This window comes from Octopus bimaculoides, chromosome 7 (assembly GCF_046866305.1).
Source record: "Octopus bimaculoides isolate indiv1 chromosome 7, ASM4686630v1, whole genome shotgun sequence".
In the NCBI taxonomy this organism is placed as follows: domain Eukaryota; kingdom Metazoa; phylum Mollusca; class Cephalopoda; order Octopoda; family Octopodidae; genus Octopus; species Octopus bimaculoides.
The window spans coordinates 66,936,489-66,955,077 of NC_142934.1; positions in this window are offsets into that span (position 1 = coordinate 66,936,489).

Here is an 18,589-nt window from a genome sequence, read left to right on the forward strand (position 1 = left end):
CACAAAATATCATTAATATTTTTCATTCAAGATATAATCCTGAACAAAGAAAGAAATGATCTTATCCGGAAAGCTTGGAGCTGTGATCCCATCAAATTAAAATACTTAATCAATGCCACAAAGACCTCAGATTCACATATATTGAGTGTCCTTTTATTATTGTCTTCTTTTACTGTTTAGTCAGAGAGAAACGGTTGGAAGTTTCAGCGACCAATTACAGAATTACTGGCTCTGGTAAGAAAGGCGGGAGTTATCCTCAGTTTCGAAACCTGGCCCGAAGACTAGAAAAAAAAAAGGGCTCTGCTAAAGATACCCAAAGTCCAGGCAGTGATGTTAAATCGGCGGTAGATTTTACAACCTGTGTTTTGTTGGTAGATTTAAATCTATCAACAAAACACAAAACCCTGGTCCCTCCGTCTGGCTTTCACATAGTTTCCGTCTGGCAAATTTCCCTCACAAGGCATTAGTGAAGCCAAGGCTATATTGGAAGATGCTTGAGCAAGGTGACACACCAAGGGGTCGAATTCGAATTGATGTAGTTGCAAAGTAAAATTTTCAACACAGATATTCATCTGCCTTACATAAAAATAATTTTCTGAAACCGTTTAGCTCAGTTTCCTCTCTGTCTCGCGTTCTCTCTCTTCATTTGAAAAACAAAATACGCATTTAAATGTATCTAACTTCATTGAGTACAGATAAAAAGATAATGCGTCCTAATCCCGTTATTCTGTAAACGACTAAAGCATAATAACGACGGGAAGCGAGCCATTAAGAGCCTTTACATGGTTGCGCGACATACTAAACACATCCGTAAAATTATGTCTTTTAAAATACACCTCTTTTAAGATACACAAAAAGACAGAATTGTCTGAATTGGTATCAGGGATAACCTGGTGGATAAACAACAACAACAATAACAATATCACGCAACGTACTCGATATATATTGCTTCCATGAATAAAGATTATAAAAATATTTTCGATAATAAGACAATCCAGCTGATAAGCAAATTTATCCCCCACCACGTTTTGACAACTCACGCTCGCACTGTTTTATCACTATATTTTTTTCTCTTGCTACTAAAATGACATCTGTTCCTTTGAAATAACTACTGTATACCATCCCAATACACTCACAATCAACGTAGCCTTCTATGCTTCTCTCGTCAATCTCACCATGGTTGTTTTTTTCTGGATTACTCAACATGTGTGAATCTGAGGTCTTTCGTTCGGTTCTCATTCGCCTTCTCTGCACCCATTCGAATGTAGCAAGCTGCATGCTCTTCCTATCCATGCTCAACCGACCCATCTGTTTCAACTTCTCGTCTTTCGCCCAATAACTGAAACTTTCTGAAATGCTGCCTCTGCTTACGTTATTCCTGAAACGTTGAACTGCAGATATTCAATATGGACATCAATTCTCCTACCCCACTTGCCTACATGGCCACTAATGCATCTTCTAATTAATTTTAAAAAAGAAAGAAAAAAGAAAAACAAATTGAATCGTTGAATACAGTGGAGGTTGTCACGTGTCAACAGTGGTTTTGGTAAGGATGCATCAATTTAGAGATAGGGTACATATCGTTGATTTTTCGTCCAGTTGATAGTTAATTCAGTCGATCGTTCACTCCGTTTGAGAGCCACTTTGGTCAGTTTATCTTTCGGCTAGGTGATCCTACAAATGGAGTTTGTGTTGATAGATTAAAATGAGGACAAGTCTTTCTGACAAACTCATTGATGTCGCTAGATATACAGCTACTTCACTCAAGAATCAGACACGTAACAGCTTTATCCAGAATAAAGTATCGCACATACTTACACACACACACACACACAAATACACGCATGCAGATGCTTATACACAACCATTCACAATTACACATATACACAGACGCTTATACACAACCATTCACACTTACACACATACACATATAATCACACATTCACAAGATGTTCCACCATACACTCACACATTCACAAACGCTGACTTGAAGGCTATATATACTTGACTCCTCCAACGACAGCCAATCATTGTATACATATAGCAATATATTACCAAGTGAACTTTTAAATTTCCGTTAAATGGGAGGGTCTCGATTTATTTTTCTCTCCTTCCTTCCATCTCTCTTTCTTTGTCTTTCTATCTTCAAATAATTGAAATATCATATGTCATCATATCGTCCCTTGACAGAAATCAGTGGAAAGTAAGACGAAGGAGAAAGTTTCGCAGTTTCGTAGTTTTGAAAAGAATCGGTGAAGTTTGTTCTACTTACTTAGTGAAGGGAATACTTTTAGACAAAAACAAAGAAAAACGAAAACAAAAAAAAAAAATCCAAAAAACACCACAAAAATCCAACAGTAGACAAGAAATAGAATTAAATACCATTGCTGATTGTATGGCGTAAGAAGTGACATCTAAATCGATATATTAATCAATAATGAAAGTGCTTGTGTTTATTGAATGAAGAATGCTACTTTCGTCTGGCGTGACACAAACACAGTTTGCTAATATTGATTGATTAGATGCTTTGACTAGACAGAAACCGTCGATCGAATTTAAATGAAAGAGAAGGGGGAAATTATAATTGTGTGGCGTTCATGCCTCTTCTATAGAAAGTAGTGCCATATAAAGAGAAGGATATTAGCTTGATTTAAAAAAAACCCACCATTCAGAGCTTACATTTACATTTTAGTGTAATTAACAACAACAAAGTAATCACATAATTAAGATTAGGACTAGTAAAACGAAGCTGGTGCTAGGAGTTATGACGACAATGTTGTTGATATGATGATGATATAATGATAAACGCGATGATGATGATGATGATGATGATGATGATGATGATGATGATGATGATGTTAATAATAATAATGATGATGATGATGATGATGATGATGATGATTTCAAATTTTTGCCACAAGGGCTGCTTGTGGTGGTGGGGATTAAGTCGATTACAACGACTCCAGTGCGTAACTGGTACTTAATTTATCGATCCGAAATGATGAAAGCAAAGTCGTCCCCAGTGACATTTAAACTTAGAACGTGAAGACAGACGAAATACTGCTAGGCATTTTGCCTGGCGTGCTAACGATTCTGCCAGCTCACCGCCTTAATGGTTCCAAATTTTGCCAGAAGGACAAGGGTTAATGAGTTAGATCGACCCCAGTGTTTCAATAGTACTTAATTTGTCGACCCTGAGAAGATGAAAGACAAAGTCGACCTCGGCGGAATTTGAACTCAGAACGTAGTGACGGACGAAATACCTGGTTTGCTTACGATTCTGCCAGCTCGCCGCCTTAAAAAATGATAATAATCCTTTCTACTATAGACACAAGGCCTGAAATTTTGGGTGAGGGGACAAATCAATTATATCGACCCCAGTGTCTCACTGGTGTTCAATTTATCGACTCGAAAGGGTGGGAGGCAAAGTCGACCTCGGCGGAATTTGAACTCAGAATGTAAAGACGGACGAAATGTCGCTAAAAATGTTGCTCGGCATGCTAACGATTCTGCCAGTTCGCCGCCTCAATAATAATAATAATAATAATAATAATAATAATAATAATAATAATAATAATAATAATAATAACAACAACAATAATAATAATCTTTTATATAGAAACTAAAATGAAGTAGATTGACAAATTTATTTTTTGAATCACACAGTTGAAGACACAAGGTGTCGAAATATCGTTCACTAGGTAACAATGACATTCTTCTTTTTATTTTGACGTTTTAATAATAATAATAATAATAATAATAATAATAATAATAATAATAATAATAATAATAATAATACCAGGAAACCCCAAAATGGCTGAAGTTCAAAAGATAGTGCTCATGGGAACTGCCCATATCCTACGTAAAATACTGTCTATGTGATCTCAAATTTTAAAACAAACATAATTTTCTTATGGTTTCATAAACATTCTCTAGAACAACACTATGTACAAATCGAAATATATGGTACCCTAGGCATAACACCTACATGAACTTCTAACTTGTTGTCTCTTGAGATCTCTGGGTGAGACTTGGATCCAACTTGTACAAATGCAAAGCAAAAGTCAAACATAAAATAACAATAATATTAATAATAATAATAATAATGATAATAATAATAATAATAATAATAATAATAATAATAATAATAATAATAATAATAATACACCGGGGACGTTTAACAGAATACACCGGAGACGTTTAACTTGTGAGAGCGATAAAACACTGCTCCGGAATTTATCCAAAAACATCGGGAGTAAAGACATCACATGGAGCCAAAAATAGCTGACAAAGGGTTGGACTATATCCGAGTAAGTAATACTCATTGAAATATATTCCAATTTTCCTAATGAAATGATGTATTTTAAATGGATATCATCTCCACTACTCGCACAGTGAACGTAAACACGCATGTTACATCAACACTCCACTGCTCGCACAGCACATGTAAACACGCTTGATACATTACGATCCATCAACACTAGACCATCTCTGGCCCCAAACGCAAAAGATTACAAATAAATTAAACAATGCCGGTATCACTCAACCCAAGAATAACAATCGGAAATTGCGTACTTTAAACTTGTTACACAAAAAGACGTGCAAAACAATTTGACAACAGAAATGAACGGACCGGTATCCTACGAAAATGATGACCGTCAAAATAAAGGGCTGGACGTTGTTCTCATATCCCGCAAATAAAACCAAAAAGGCATAAATGGACACGTGAGGAATATATTTCAATCCTACACGCTTATTTTACAGCAGCGCTCTACCCAAAGAACGAAAACTCAACAACGCATACATATAAAATATGGAAGAAAAATAACCTAAATAAAGACTTGAATACAGCAATGAACCCAAATAAACTAGCTAACATATGAAGATATATTCTCAAAGCAAAAAAGATATCAGAAATAGAAATAGAACAATTAAAAGGAAAGATACGTTAGGAAAATATAGATAGTAGCCACACAACAATGCCAGATAATATAATCACTGAGATAGTAAAACACGAAGACAAACGTAACATTCCCAACAAAAACGAAGTAAACAAAAAAACAAGAAACCCAGACCGTAGAGATGCATAATAATGTACAAAAAGCACCAATCCAGAACACCATAGACAAACATATGAATGAGAAGGAAGGAAGGCGAAACAAATCTAAAACCTGGAAACAGTGAAGGAGAACCTACTGATTATGATACTATAAAAATGAGAATAATCAAAGAACTGAAAACCACAGATCTCAGAATGGACCATCGATTATACCTCCCCAAAATCAAAATAGACAATAAAACAAGATCAATAATAAATAGCATAAACCTGGCCGTCACGGAACTAATAGCCACAGAAACAAATGGCAATATCACTGAGCTAAATGACATAATATATGCAGCAGCCACAAAAGAAGCAGGATTCTCCTTCAAACCCATCCAAACAGGAGTTCCACCACCCAAACAAACCCTGTGGATAAATAATATGCAAAAAAAAAAAAAAAATAAAATAAAATAAATAAAAAAAGAGAAAATATCTGTCGATTCTTAACGAAATTAGTAGACAATCAACACTACTAAGCAACAAGAAGAAAACAAAAATACTATGCAAATACATTACAGAAAAAGATTTACCTGAGGTAAAAGAAAAGCTAAAGCAAGATGTCCTTGCCAAAGCACAAAGAATCCGCCGGTATGAGAAACGCCAACGTTTCTTTGAACAAAACAAACAGTTCAACTTCAACCCCCAAAAATGCTACCAAGAACTTGGCAAAAATATAAATGGACATTACTGCAGCACCAACAGCAGAAGAAGTGTACCCTTATCAGACGGGTAGTCATGATGGGTATAATGGGCTTCGTATATTTTAGCCTAGCGTCACTTTGATGGTATGCACTGCTCTCTCACTCAATAGTAATAATAATAATAATAACAATAATAATAATAATAATAATAATAATAATAATAATAATAATAATAATAATAATATAATAATAATAATGATAATAATGATAATAATAATATTTTATCGGTTGAACGATATTTCGATAGCAAGCCTGGCTTTTATCGAGTTCAAAATAAAAAGTGATAAAAATTCGAAATTATAGAAATGTGAAGAGTTACGTCAATCCTTTAATAATAATAATAATAATAATAATAATAATAATAATAATAATAATCCTTTCTACTAAAGGTACAAGGCCTGAAATTCCAGGGGAGGTAGTCAGTTGCTTACATCGAAGCCAGTGCTCAACTGGTAAATATTTCATCGAACAAGAAAGAATGAGAGGCAAAGTCAACCTCATCGGAATTTGAATGTGAAGAGCCGGAGCAAATATTATGAGATGTTTTGTTTGACAAAGACCAGGATAAACAGTATGATGCTATAATTACTTCACTGCTCTGAAAAAGAATATCTATTAATATCGATGAAATAAGAAAATCGAGAAAAGAAAAATCAAAAACAAAATAAAACCTGGTGATGAAAATATTGAAGGATATCTTTAAGTAATACTATTGACTTATTAGGTAAGTTTTATTGCTTCTGTCTCATATAGGTAAATATACTGCAAGTGTCCGATTGTCTTTCGCGTATAACCAAAGTATCGGATCAAAAGTTAATTCTTTACTTATTTGATTCATTGTTTTTCAAAGGCAGACACAATATAACAACCAAAATCGTATTATTCTCATTGAGTTAGATGTGGAATGCGTACGTTCAATTTGATGCGTCAAAAATACGGAAATTGATTGCGCCAAACTCCTCATCGCCAGAAACAAAAAAGCTGGTACTCAATGAAAATAATGAAAATTTAAAGAGAAGATCAGATTTTACTCCCCGTGGGCTTTAAGAAAAATAGAATTTTAATTAGTCTTAATCAAAATATATTCGATAATTTAATATGATAGTCTTTAATTTAACTGAATAGTTTTAATCAAAGTAGAAAAAAAAGTATAAATGTGTACGAGACAAATGCGTTTCTATACTACATATATATTTTATTACTACACTCTATCTCAAAATCTGTTTATCATAAAAAAGCACATATAAAACATTTTAGAGAGATAATCCAAAAGTAGCTTTACATCCAGAGTTTCTAATTTAGGAAGATGTATTCCCAAAACCTAAAAGAAAAAGAGGTAAAAATAGAGACCAAACATGAATAGAACACTCGAGGAGAAAGAATACATAATGTAATTTCAACGAACAAAGATCAAACATCAAAAACTAAAACAACGAGTTAAAGACATTGATAATATAAACCACAAAGATAGAATTAGCACACACATACAAAAAATTCCAACCAAGATATAACAAAGCGTAACTAAATCAAACACTAGCATACCTACTGATTACTGATAAAAACCGAACAAGAATATCTGGCGCCCATATTACAAATCAATGCTACTCTTATCTATAATAATATTAGGAATGATGCCGATGAAAATAATAATAATGAAATGATGACATCGATGACATCGATGAAAATGTTAATGACAGTGATAGTGTTGGTGATTTCGGTAAAGATCAAGGCGCCTTGATGGTTTGACTGAAATTTTTGGCTTATCTGTACACAGAAAGTAGAGAGAGATGAGAAAATGGTGAGTGGCGAGGAAATGAGTTTATGGGTTGAAAGAGAAAGTAGGAAAGTATATGAGGTGTGGTAGGGAAATGCACAGAATATATAGTAAGTTAATAAGAAAAAGACAAAGAGGGAGAAGAGAGGGAGAGAGAGAGAGAGAGAGAGAGAGAGAGAGAGAGAGAGAGAGAGGGAAATGTACAGAATATTTAGTAAGTTAATAAGAGAAAGACAGTGAGGGAGAAGAGAGAGAGATAAAGAAAAAGAAAGAAAATGCGTTAGTGTCGTATCTTTTTATGGGTTTAGAAAGTGATTGCTTTTACGTTGTCACATACTCATACAATATTGTGTGCATGTATGTATTTGACCAACACACGTACACATAGGCACCTACATACATTATAATACATACACATACATTCACACATATAACTATATTTTTGGCCACAAAATACTTTCTACCTAGTTTCGACATTTAGTACACTACACACGAATAAATGCCACGAATTACGAAGTACCTATTGAGATACCGGTATCTAGCCATCATACATGTGCGCACACACACATGTATTTAAGTGAAATTTAGATTAGTTAAAATACGTTTTTGACATATTTCAACTTCTAAGGCAAATTCGCAGAAGTTACCGTAACTTGTAAAAGCAAATTGACAGCAGTTACTAGACGCGTTTCTAGCTCTTTAGTCGTTATGAATGGGAAATACCAATGTCAGATAATTCTGGGCATATTTTAAAGAAATAGCTTTAACTAAAACACAATTACTTTGAGTGAGTTGTACTATTAAACTGCCAAGTCAAAAGAAATTCAGTGGTATTAGCCCCAGGCAGGGTTTATGTATTTCCCATTGATAACGTATAAAGAGCTAGAAACGCGTCTGGAAATACGATAGGGAGAAACACTAGGCATATATAGTGCTCTAGAAATGAGTTGCGACCTCACTGGTGCCAAGCTGGATCGGCTTCTGCCTTTCCCTTCGCGTGGAGAGGGGAGGCTGGTATGCATGGCGACTGTTTGTCTTTCATAAACAATCTTTCCGGACTTGTGCATCGAAGGGAAGCTTTCTAGGTTTATGACCGAAGTCGGTATCTACTCCTTAACTTTCATCTTTTATGTATATATTTCTATATTGCTATGTATACCGAATACATATATACATCTATGTATATATATATATAAAGACACACACATACAAATGAAATTAAGACAGCTAGTTGACAATTTGATCATATCTAAAACGTAAAATAACAGTAGATGTCAGCAGCGTCAGAAATATAATGATGTTCTTAAGAATGTATTGAGTAGTTTTTCTCTTATTCGAAATATACGTGTATGCATTTCTATAGTTCTCTCTCTCTCCCTCTCTCTCTCTCTCTACATACACATAATAAATTAATAATAAGGAAATGAGATTTATAAATCCAGTTTTTTTCTGCAGTCAATTGCGTCTTTCCATTTCTGCAACCTACATATGTTTCTGATCTAATTTCGTGCACACTGCAAAATTTTGCATCTCGGTGTGCATTTTGGTGTTAATTGCCGCTTCTTTAGGTTGCTATTAATAGCGTTTCAAATCCTATCTGAACTTAATAGCAACCCGACGAAGCGGCAAATAACACCAAAATGCACACGAAATTAGAGTAGAGACATATGTAAGCTGCAGAAATGGAAAGAGGTGATTGACTGCAGAATCAAACTGGATATATAAATCTCTGTTCTTATTATTAATTTGTTATTTCTTCTCTACCGACACCATACAGTCTCCATAGAGATATATGGATTTACCGATATTAAGATCTACTAAGGATAGTAAAATAAACTAACTGAAATGTTTTTATACTCACGGAGGTTAAGCAGCATTATTAACCGGTAAAAGTTAACACGGTACCCGCTATGATTGTATATCCCTACCAAGTTAATTTGGAAATTTACCTATATATATGTATATTTACCTATATATGTATATGTATATATATGCGCATGTTACGAACAAGAGAATAACTACCTAATACATTCTTGAGAACATTATTATATTTCTTGTGTTTCTGACATCTGCATATATATATATATATATATATATATCCGGTATACTCAGCAACTGTATCAGATCTTATACGTATGTATAATACTTAATGCATACACACTGTCGATAGGCCAGTTACTGCAATATGGGTTTTGTTGTATTAACAGTACAACAACGCTGCGAATAGATGCTCAGCTGATCAAAACGCAGGTGCAATTTTATTTCCATAAATTTTCTGCGACGCCGTTTTAACTCAGAAGGTATGTGAGTTACAAAAATGGCATTGCAAACACGAATTTCCTGGTTCAGTACCATGCCGTGGGATCGATCCCGGGAATTCGTGTTGGCAAAAGAAAGTGCTTAACCATTTGGTCATAATTATTTTCTATTTTAGGCACAAGACCCTAAAGTTTCGGGGAGGGGGCCAGCCGATTAGATCGACCCAGTACGCGACTGGTACTTAATTTATCGACCCCGAAAGGATGAAAGGCACAACTTCGGCGGAACTTGAACTCAGAACTTAAAGATAGACGAAATACCGCTAAGCATTTCGCCGCCTTATATTACACTCCTGTCATACATTCATAGCCATTGTCTTTAACCTTCAAATGGAACAGATCTGGGTTTATTACAATGCCTACGTTTTTTTAGTTCAAATCCGAAAGAGATCAACTTTGTCTTTAATCCTTCTGAGATTCGTGAAATACTTGAGTTCATATAATTGACAGCACCTTCCACAAAATTTGTGGCCTTGTGACCTTATACGAAACACTACAATAATACAAATATGCATATTTTATGTATACCTGCATTGTGCCATATTTCTAGACTCAAGATTGGTATGGAATAATTACAGCTCCACGTTAAGGCGGCGAGCTGGCAGAATCGTTAGCATGCCGGGCGAAATGCTTAGCGGTATTTCGTCTGCCGCTACGTTCTGAGTTCAAATTCTGCCGAGGTCGACTTAGCCTTTCATCCTTTCATGGCTGATTAAATAAGTACCAGTTACGCACTGGAGTCGATGTAATCAACTTAATCCCTTTGTTTGTCCCCTCTATGTTTAGCCCCTTGTGGGCAATAAATAAGAATCGTTAGCATGCCGGGAAAAAAAAGTTTAACGGAATTTCGTTCGCCTTTATGTTCTGGGTTCAAATGGCGCAGGGGTCGATAAAATAAGTACTAGTTGAATATTGGGTTGATTTTGCAGACCTTGTGCTAAAATTTGAAACCAATACCTACGGAGTAAATTCGACCTTGATAGAAATAGCAACCAAATTTCAGTAAATCATGGGCTCGTGCCTTGAAAACAATAATTGTAGTAATCCAGTTGGGACTCCTTCGGTAATAAAACTGATCTGGGGCAAAAAACAACAATAAGAAAACATACAACACATGCTTGTACAGTAGCGACTGCATCCTATCTGATTTCTCATGAGATTTGTATATCATAGAGTGTGAGCAATATGACGTAAGAACGAGTGATTCATTCTTAATTGATAATTATACTTAGGGAGACAACTATAACTTGTATGTCGAACAATATTATTTGGCTAATCAATCAATATTAGCTTTGTGTTAATCTCTGTATAGAAGTAGCTTGTTGGACAATCATCTACTATCGCCTATATGGTTTCATATTTGGTATATGTTCATATGGGAATATTAGCTGTCAAACAGTAGCTCGTTGGAATGTCATATACTATCAACTATTCAGTTTTGTATTGTGCATGTGTTAAAAGTGGTAATTATCTGAACCGATTAAGGTGTCACTCAACTATCTAGAGCGGTGGTTCTCAACCGGGATCCATACTACCCTTGAGGAGTCCATATACGATTTTGTTGTTAAAATTTATCTGCAACAAATTGATTATACTTATACAGTGCTCAAAATATTTTAACAATTTTTTAATACAATAATTTATAATATTTAAGTATAAAAATGTAACAGGATTTTTTAAAACGTCGAATGGCTATGAAAGTCCACGCAAGTAAAATAGGAATTAAAGGGGTCCATGCTCAAAAAATGGTTGAGTACCTCTATGTATTCCTTCATTGACTTAAGTTTGCATGCTTTAATCTGTCTTTGGCCTCTATTACACGAGAATGGTCCAAAGAGAAATAAACGAGATTGCTATAAACCTCAGAAACAATATATAATGGCGGTGTATTCAGTTATTTTACAATGCTGAATTCCGTTTCTCTTGTTATTGCATCTCGATTTCGGTGGTGTCGCTAAGACCTACTAAACTGTAGGACACTTACAAAAAAAAAAGTCTGTGTTTCTGTTCCTGCTGCTGCTCTTGTCATTATGTTGCGCTGGTGCATCTGCTCAAATAAACCTATCTTTGTCTCGTTTGCTCGACCGCTTATACATAACGATATTATGCTTATTGCAAGCATTTCCTCCATTCAAAACTTTGTTGTGTGGTTTGTCTAAAATATTGCTGTTACTATGGAACACATTTAGATACTACGCAAAAGTAGCATAACCATTGTTGATATTATAGTTACCATTGGTTCTACCGGTATTAAAGTATTTCCTTTAGTTAACTGAGCACTCCATCTAAAAGCAGCGTGGTTTGTCTAAAATATGGCTGCTACTGTAGAACATACCTATGTTGGCACTCCGTTGCTTACGACGTCGAGGGTTCCAGTTGATCCGATCAACGGAACAGCCTGCTCGTGAAATTAACGTGCAAGTGGCTGAGCACTCCACAGACACGTGTACCTTAACATAATTCCCGGAGATATTCAGCGTGACACAGTGTGACAAGGCTAACCCTTTGAATTACAAGCACAGCAGAAACAGGAAGTAAGAGAGAAAGTTGTGGTGAAAGAGTACAGCAGGGTTCATCACCATCCCCTGCCGGAGCCTCGTGGAGCTTTAGGTGTTTTCGCTCAATAAACACTCACAACGCCCGGTCTGGGAATCGAAACCGCGATGTATGACCGCGAGTCCGCTGCCCTAACCACTTGGCCATTGCGCCTCCACTAGAACATACCTAGATACTACGTAAAAGTAACAACTAACATTATCTTTGTTAGTATTGTCGTATAGAGCATTGATAGAACATTAAGTGTCGAGAGTGCTACGTCCACCGCATATCTTCGAATGTTCCCAAATATTATTCTGACAAATGTCACTCTTACATTACAATACTTTAGTGTTTGCATACTATTAAGTTGGTTACTTTAACTGTAGCAGTTTTCACGAGTCTTTGGCATGTTTGTTGTTGCAATCATCGAAGGTTACGGAAATTATGCAGCATGATAAGGCAATATAAGTTTAATTAAATATCAATATAGTCTGGAAGATTCTTAAATATTGACAGTTCTTCAACACAATCACAGTTTGCTGGCTGGTATCAAGAGAAAAGCGTAAAGGCGTTATTATTGAGTGAAGGAATGATTTTTAGCTTATGCCATGATATAACTGTTTAAAAGACTGCCATATATCTTCTAAAATAAACTTATAGCTTTTACCTTTTACTTGTTTCAGATTGGCGAATCCATTCGCAAGGTTTTGATCGGCTCATTGACACAGTCTCAAACGGTTTCATGTTAAGACGATTGGCACTTCCTTTTATATTTTTATTTTCATGGGTAAAAATACGACCATTTTTATATTTGAGGAGCAAACAGCTATTAACGGAAGCTCATGAGAGATTAAAGTAGGGTTTTGTGCTTGGACTGTACTGGAAGAGAATACACAGACCTGCACTGCAAAGCTGCTCGCGACAGGAATTACATTCAAGATGTAAATTGAAAACTACTACTACTACTACTACTACTACTACTACTACTACTACTACTACTACTACTACTACTACTATTACTACTACTACTACTACTACTACTGCTACTGCTGCAACAACTAAGAATACTACTACTGCTATCACCATCACTATTGCTATGGTTGTTGTTATTGTTGTTGTTGCTGCTGCTGCTGCTACTACTACTACTACTACTACTACTACTACTACTACTACTACTACTACTACTGTTGCTGCTGCTGCTGCTGCTGCTGTTTTGTTATTTAGGAAGAATGATATATGTTCTGGGAAGAAGTACTCGAGTGGGTCAACAGGTTGATTCATATTTTTACTGTGGAAGCATGAAAGGTGAAATCGACTTAGAGGAGATTTGGAACTAGAAAAGGACAAAACGTAATAAAGAAGATGGAAAGGAAGGTAAATATATTTATTATATTGACATAAAACTTTTAACAAAAGTTGTCAGACGTTTTATAGGAAATTCCAAAACAACGATTTTTGTAGGAAGTGACCTACTGACCAGAATATGATACATGAATGCTGTAACATATCTTCAAGGTCTATCTACTCCTCAAAACTACCGACATTGTCTGTTAATGTTCTTAAATATGTTTCGAAAAAAAAGGAAAGAAACCATTTGATGATGTAATCGATTAAAATAAAATGAGACACAAAATGAATATAATAAAGAAACGCATCATCTCTTTACTTTCAATTTGTGGTATATCTGATGAAAATAATGGATTTTTAAAAGCGAGTTGTGAGAAAGCAATCACTTGTTTAATAGTAAGAATAGAATCTAAACGGTGATCTATAGAAAACTATTAATGGCTAAACTATTCTCAAATGAATCAATAAAGCACTTTCAAAAATTGAAGGAAAAATAATAACAAATTATAAGTGTCGTCAACGAGCAAAGTCTGTAAATAAATTTGAATTGATTTGTGTCGAAAGCTTTTGTTTCTTTTTTCCTTTTTTTTTCCTGCTTTTTACTTTTGAGGTCAGAAAACATTGGTAACGGAAATAAAAATTCTCTGGACAGCCATGATATGGTTTGTTGAGGTTGACTTGCTGTCTGGAAAATTTAAAACCTAATATTTGTCTCCAATGAGAGGAATTATTTAAAAATTGCTATACGTAATATTATCGTTAGTTCAGTATGAATGATTCAATGTGAACCAGGAATGTAGACGTTTAAGCGGACATCAAAATAAATAGAATATATTTTTGCTGTACATATTTCTATGTTTTTTTTTTTTTTAGAAATTGCTTATTCTTTACGCTACGTGTCTCTTGGTCTATTGAAGATTGGGTAACCATTTAGCTTCGAGCGACTACAACGTGACTGCCGATAGATAGAGCATTTATACTCGGATTACTGAATGGGATGCCCGATTACCAACACATAGGAGAAGGGACAAACACGAATTATGTGCAACATTCAGAAGTGTGCTAACTTTTCGTCAGCTACAGTGTTTCGTGGAGGGATGCGGTTAAGAATAGCAAGATTCTTGTTATTTATAAAAATCTACAAAAGTTTTCTTTTTAATCAAAGCACTGGAAAAAAAAAAACGGATCTAATATCTTGTGCTCATGTGGGACATAGAGAATAATCTAAGCATTTCATTACTTGAAAACCACGAATACTGTCACTGACAGATTGATATGGCTGGTAGGAGATACTGAAATGAAAACCGGTAGAAAAGAGTCATGACAATCAAGTAGAAGATACTCATAACAAGCAATCTTTAATTTAGTGAAGATATTGGTGAAATGTTAAAAAAAAAAAAAACAAAAAAAAAAACCGGGAAAATGATCAAAATCATAACTTGTTTCATAGTGTACGGGTGAACTGGCAGAGTTGTTTCAGCATCGGATAAAATACCATACAGTATTTGTCTCAACACTGCGCTCAGAGTTCAAATACTACTGGAGAAAACTTCGATTTTTTTCCTTCTGGATCGATAAAAATGGACCAAAACCAAACGGTATAGATTATAGTGTGTAACATTTGGACCAGACGCTTTGTGTTATTATTACCGCCTCTTTGAATTCTGTGTTCAAATCTCTCCATAGTCTACTCGGGCACTAGGCTAAGATGAGGTTTATTCACTACACGGTATCACACTATGACCAAGAACTTTGGGTACTTTCAACGGTGCCTATTCAGTTGCAAGCATTCGAGCCAGACTGGTTTCCTTCCCCCCATCCAGCCAGTCTGTGAAGTCCTTTAAAACCTCATCGACTCCTCCGTTCCTTCTGACTAAGTTCATAATGAGAGGGCATGTTTGTAGTGTAAGTTAGTTGCTTGATAATCATTGTTTCAGGTAAAATGCAGGTGATAGAATACATCTAGGGGCCACTCATAAGCATTTTGGATTAGTGTTAACCAAAGCTAAAAGTCGGCTTTATTACAATGATCATGAGAGCATAAAAGCTAAAACTCGAAGAAATCGTGGCTGAATGCGGATTCTCAGAGAAACTAATATCATAATCAGCACATTTCAGTTGAAGGAAATATTAGGAAGAACAAAATTTTTAAAAACATCCTGACATTTAAGGAATGAAGAGTCGTTGTAGAAAGGTCACTAGAAAAATGTCGGGTTACCAAATCATCTATATTTTATTTTTCCGTCTCTATAAAGAACTTCCTTTTCTCAGTATCATCTTTTCTCTGTATAAATAATTCGCTAACAGGTGGCTGCTAAAAGTACTGTCATAGATCCATTGTAACACAATGTTCTTGCTAAAAGTATAAACAATGTGATCGGCAGGAAGGGCTGTCTTACGTTATTTATAAAACGTTGATGTTGCTCACGAACCAATGAAAGAGTCCTTACATGGTCGTTCGGTCTGCAAGAAATAGTAGCCACATAATTCTAAAACCACATTCTACCGACTTCAAAAAGGAGGAATAAATCAGATTACAGTCACTAATATACAAAAATATGTAAGGTTTTGACCATAGGTTTGTTCGATCAAACTACAATCACAACACAGACAGTAGCAACAGCAATAACTACAATTGACATTGAGTACACCCACAAAAGAAATCTCGGTAGATTATTCTCATCAGAACTTCCGCCAAGCGCTAATATAAATTGCGGGCATGGCTAGTTCAGAAGGAAAAATCATATACCATTGCAGTGGTTGTTCCGCGGGAGATAACATTTTCATTGAGCCTCAGTTAAATGAGAACATATATGGACAGCTGCCTTGAAATATGTAGCTTCGTTATACATTTACATTTGTACCAGTAATTATTGCTTCACTTGTTCCCAATGTTTCCGAACATTTAACAGTAATTTTAGAAAACTATGGTTTCAAACAAAGACAATCTATTTCAAGACCAACCATTTAAACTCTTATAGCGCGCAGGCAATTCAATCTGTAAGTATAAATGTAAAAATGTAAAATATGTCTGAAGTTTAGAATGTAAATCTGTACTTTTGTTCATGGCTAACATTTAACAATAAAGCTTGGTTTCTAAGTAAAAGACACTGCGTTTTATGGAGTGAATTCAAACAATAAATAAAAATAAATCCATTCATGTAACCATCAATAACTCTAAATTCCTTATCTTATAACATATTAGTGACTATGCTGGCAACACGGATAATAACGGATACTGATTTCGAAGATGTAACTGAGATAAATATCCTTTTCGTTCAAAATACCAGATAGACGTGATAAAGCGGTCGAAATATTTAAAACATTTTGTAAATTCTTTTTGAATTAACACTGAAAGTATTCCAAGTAAAGAATATCATTTTTTTTAAAGATTTAAGATTAGAAACTAAAATATTATGATATGAGGCTATGCAAAATGACGTATTTTCAACATTAATGTTAGAAATTTGATAGTTTTCGTAACATTTTTCTTTTTTCTTTCTTTCTATTTTTATAAATGGAAGAATGAAACTGTCTATAGTGGCAATAAATGATTTAATAGCGTCTCTGATAAGTTTCATATTTTGATTTAAATTCAAACCATTGATCGAAACCTGATTAGATATGAAAATGGTATTTTCCTGAAAGGATAGTATGTCTAACGAACGTATTACGGTGCGTATATTTAGCTACTCGCTACACATTTGTATTTTGTTGTCGTATTGTTGCTGTAGAGCTTATTGTTACCAAGAGTTTTATGAAATCTATACAATGAAATACTCAAGACTGATTGACTGAGATTTTGCTGTGAAGTTTATGAAGCTTATGATAATATATTTTTTCTTTTTAGTTTTGGGGGATTCCGCTATTATCATATTTCTTTATAATTATAAATTTCAAATTTTCAGTATTTACATGAGAGTTAGAATTGCTCATTGTTGTGATTGCTGTTCTTGTTACTGCTACTGCTGCTTAGACTCACATGTCGAGGTTCGGACAACGTTGTGTGGTTAAGCTGTTCGATTGGGATCTATATAGTTTCGCAATCTATTCTACTGCACGCCTTATGGAGCAAAGATCTATCATAGCCTTGGATTTTAATATTTTACTTGTTTCAGTCACTGAACTGAGGCAATGCTGCAGCATCGCCATACAGGGTTATTCGAAAAAATACACACCAGTGGATATTTTAAGACTGGTACTTGTTTTATAGATTTCTTTTACTGATCGATTAGGTTGCAGGGATGTAAACAAACCAAAGCTGGTCAAAAGGTGTGGGAACAAAAATATGTAGTTGTGGACGTATGTATACTTGTTTTGTCTGTATATGCTTGTTTTTTTTGTATGGATACATTAACATACGCACATATACGTATATATATATATATATATATATATATATATATATATCCGTGTATATATATATGTGTATATTTCTGTATGTTTTTTATATATGATTTTTCTTTGGTGTATTTACATGTACATATGCATCTTTATTCTTTTTGTTTTCGGGTGGATGTACATATATTATCTGTTTTGGATGTATAGGTGCATAAATGTGTGTATGTGTTTATTTTGTATATATATATATATGCGTGTATATGCACGTATATATATGCGTGTGCATATGCTTATATATATGTATATGTATGCGTGTGTATGCATGTTTTTTGTTAGCATGTGTGTATGTCTTTGTATGTATGTATTTACATATATGTATGTATATATGTGAGTACATGTGTGTGTATATGTATGAGTGTATGTATATATATATATTTATATATATGTATATATATGTGTATATATGTAC